Source organism: Xyrauchen texanus, chromosome 16, assembly GCF_025860055.1.
Source record: "Xyrauchen texanus isolate HMW12.3.18 chromosome 16, RBS_HiC_50CHRs, whole genome shotgun sequence".
NCBI classification, from domain to species: domain Eukaryota; kingdom Metazoa; phylum Chordata; class Actinopteri; order Cypriniformes; family Catostomidae; genus Xyrauchen; species Xyrauchen texanus.
This window is the reverse complement of record NC_068291.1, coordinates 40,732,686-40,737,245: the sequence shown is the minus strand read 5'-3', so window position 1 is coordinate 40,737,245 and position 4,560 is coordinate 40,732,686.

The window sequence follows — 4,560 nt, the reverse complement described above, 5'->3', positions numbered from 1 at the left end:
TGATTTTTACTAAAAGCAACAAAGAGTCTTTTATTGACCACTAGCACTGTCAAATATATCATTTTAAAGCTGAAGTGTGTAGTTTTTGGGATGTTAAAGGGATTGTTCACCCAAAAATGAAAATTCTCTCATTATTGACTCACCCTCATGCCATGCCAGATGTGTATGACTGACTGACTTCTGTTGAACACAAACACATTTATTTAAAAGGATATTTAATCTCTGTAGGTCCATGCAATGCTAGTAAACAGGGTCAAAATCTTTGAAGCTCAATAAGCAAATAAAGGCAGCATAAATGTAATCCATACGACTCCAGTGGTTAAATCCATGTCTTCAGAAGAGATATGATAGGTGTGGGTGAGAAACAGATAAGTCTTTTTAAGTCTTTTTTTTTTTACTATAAATTCTCCTCCCTGCCCAGTAGGTGGCGATATGAACAAAGAATGTGAATCACCAAAGAAAAAAGAAGATGAAATCTTAGGAGAGAAGAGTGCTTCGGAGGGCTGTTTAAAAGTGGTAGATTTAAAATAATAAAATGATTGAAATATTGACCTGTTTCTCACCCACACTTATCATATCTCTTCTGAAGACATGGATTTAACCACTGGAGTTGTATGGATTACTTTTAGGCTGCCTTTGTGCTTTTTTGAACTTCAAAGTTTTGGACCCTGTTGCCTTGTATTGTATGGACCTACAGAGCTGACATATTTTAAAAATCTTCCTTTATGTTCTGCAGAAGATAGAAAGTCATACACATCTGGGATGGCACGAGGGTGAGTAAATTATGAGTTTTCATTTTTGAGCGAACTATCCCTTTAAGCTGTTTTGCAGTTAACTTTTTCAGGAGTCACAGAATGATGAACAATGGTGTTGGCCATGTGATCTAAACTAAAATAAGTGATAAAATGATAAAAGTATTAGCAAAAGGCTGTTTAGATGGAGTATAGTATGTCACATAGGACATGTCAACTTTCCAAAAAGTATTTAATATCAACTATCCATTTTCTGTTTGTGTTTTTAATAATTTGCACAAAACTACACTTAGTGTGTGTTAAGAATGGATTATTTGGAAAAGTATCATGATATGACCTCTTATTTTAACAATACTTTAATATCCAACAATAGTGTAATAGTAAGAGTGGGTTTGCACTTTGTGTTTTTTGTAATTTCACAGGCAGAATTGGTCATAAGTTTGAGTTCCCATTGCAAGATGAGAAAACTAAGCGCAGAATATTTCAAATTCACACCAGCAGGATGACTGTAGATGATGTGACACTGGATGACCATGACATGATCTTGACTCTTGTGCATAATGTTTATGATAAAACATGAATGTATTGCATTTGGTCTTATGATCTCCTAATTTACAGATTTTTAATTGCCTGATTTGCAGATGACAAAGCACTAATTGTTCATTTAAACATAGGCCACCAAAGGTTTTTGTTGTTGTTGTTTTATCCCCTTTTCTCCCCAATTTGGAATGCCCAATTCCCACTGCGTAGTGGTTGCTTGTGGTTGCGGAGGACAACGCATTTTATCACGTGGCTCGTTGTGCATGACACCGCGGAGACTCACAGCATGTGGAGACTCATGCTACTCTCCGCGATCCACGCACAACTTACCACAAGCCCCACTGAGAGCGAGAACCACTAATCACGATCAGTGACTCTACCCTCCCTAGCAACCGGGCCAATTTGGTTGCTGAGGAGACCTGGCTGGAGTCACTCAGCACACCCTGGATTCGAACCCGCGACTCCAGGGGTGGTAGTCAGCATCAATACTCGTTCAGTTACCCAGGCCCCACCAACGGTTTTTTAAATATTTGTGGTAATGTGCTATTTGGTTATATGAGTAAATTTAAGGAAATCACATTTACAAATGAAGATTTCAAGAAGTCCGAAGAGAATGTCCTCTATAAGAAACAGGAGGGGACAAGACCGGTGGGGCTCTACCTTTATCCCACCACCTGTCAAAATCCTGTCTCACACCATTACTTTTTTATAGTTACACTTATTCCTGATGTTAACCTCTGTTGTTCATTTGTGCTCAATGTCAATTAAATGTTTGCATACACGGAGTGTCTTTTAGTCTTAGCAGAACACATATTCACTGCTGGTCTGAGTAGAATCAAGGGTGAGTCTCACAATAACATGTCCAGGTCACATTTCACCCCAATATCAAATGAAGAAAAATGAGAAATTATCGCATAAATAAAATGAAGCTTATATTTAGATTGTTGTGTGACATTATTTTTCTCTATGGTATCTTTGATTTCTCAATGGTGATGCTCAGTATACAGTATTTATTTAAATCAGCATATACAACATTTATATATGTATATATAATGTGTGTGTGTGTGTATTTATAAAAACATTTTATATACGGGTGCATCTAAAAAAATTAGAATATCGTGGGAAAAGTTGGAACTTTCATATATTCTAAATTCAATATGCATAAAGTGAAATATTCCAAGCCTTTTTTTTGTTGTAATCTTGATGATTAAGGCTTACAGCTCATGGAAATCAAAAAGCCAGTATCTCAAAATATTAGAATAAAGAATTTATAATACAGATTTTTTTTTTCATAAGAAACCATAAGAAACCTTCTGAAAAGTATGTTAATGTATGCACTCAATACTTGGCTCATTTTGCACAAATTACTGCATCAATGTGGCGTGGGATGGAGGCAATCAGCCTGTGGCACTGCTGAGGTGTTATGGAAGCCCAGGTTGCTTTGATAGCAGCCTTCAGCTCGTCTGTATTGTTGGGTCTGGTGTCTCATTTCTCTATGGGGTTCAGGTCAGGTGAGTTGGCAGGCCAATCAAGCACAGTAATACCATGGTCAGCAAACCAGTTACTAGTAGTTTCTGGCAATGTGGGAAGGTACCAAGTCCTGTTGGAAAAGGAAATCAGCATCTCCATAAAGCTTGTCAGCAGATGGAAGCATGAAGTGCTCTAAAACCAGGTAGATGGCTGCATTGACTCTCGACTTGAGAAACCACAGTGGACCAACACCAGCAGATGACATGGCGCCCCAAATCATCACTGACTGTGGAAACTTCACACCGGACTTCAAGCAACTTGGATTCTGTGCATCTCCACCCTTCCTCCAGACTCAGAGACCTTGATTTCCAAATTAAATGGCAAATTTGAAAACTTTGGACCACTGAGCAACGGTTCAGTTATTTTTCTCCTTAGCCCAGGTAAGGCGCTTCTGACTTTGTCTGTGGTTCAGGAGTTGCTTGAAATTAGGAATACGACACTTGTAGCCCATTTCCTGGACACGTCAGTGCATGGTGGCTCTTGATGCACTGATATCTTACAATCCTCTCAAGGCTGGTCAACTTCCATGAATATGCTTTGATAGAGCACTCTGCGCACAGCCAACCCTTTCAGCAATGACCTTCTGTGGCTTACCCGCCTTGTGGAGGGTGTCAATGAGTGTCTTCTGGACAGCTGTCAAGACAGCAGTCTTCCCCATGATTGTGGTTGTGTGTACTGAACCAGACGGAGAGATTAAAGGCTCAGGAAACCTTTGCAGGTGTTTTTGAGATAATTAGCTGATTAGAACTCTTCTCAGGTCGACATTTCTCTTTTATAAATTCTTTAATCTAATATTTTGAGATACTGGATTTTTTTGTTCCATGAGCTGTAAGCTGTAATCATCAAGTAATGAATCTAGAATATATGAAAGTTCCACATTTTAATGAAATTACGGAACTTTTCCACAACATTCAATTTTTTTTTTTTAGATGCACCTGTATATATACAGTACAAAAAGTTTTTAGGCACTTTGGAAAAATGTTGCATAATGAGAATGTCTTCAAAAAATAATGCCATAAATAGTTTTCATTGATCAATTAACGTCATACAAAGTCGAGTAAACCTATAAAATCTAAATCAATATAAAAACAGCACCAATTCTCCTAGGCACACCTGGACACAGTTTTTCTTGGTTCTTCTATCTATTTCGGCTATCTTGATTGCTTCTGTCTCTTCTTTTAATCCCTGACTGACTCAGTATTCAGTAGGGGGCTCTGTGGGGACCATGCCATCTGTCGCAGGGCTCCCTGTTCTTCTATTCTATTTGCAAAAGTAATGTTTGGGAGTCTAAAATGTATATCTTATTGACACACTAAAGCTGAAAATATAAATAACCATCTTAAGACAAATGTTTTTGTGAAGCGTCTTATGTGCCTAAGACTTATGCACAGTACTGTGTGTGTGTGTATATATATATATATATATTGCCATGATGTATAAATACTCATACTACAATTAAATAATATATCGTTCTCATCAAAACTGGTAATGAGAATACCCCTAAAAATTCACATTCTTCATACTCTTTATGCAAAACAAACATTTAATATTTTTTGCCTTTGGATTTCTTTTTTTTTTGGATGAAATATGACCCAGACACATTTCTGTGGGATTTCCTTGGTAATTAATAGAGCTGCAGATCTGACCCTCCTTCAAAAGTGTTGACATTTATGTCACACTTTTCATGTTCATAATATTTATTTACTATTTGGATTGAAATTATAAGGCAACAGATGGC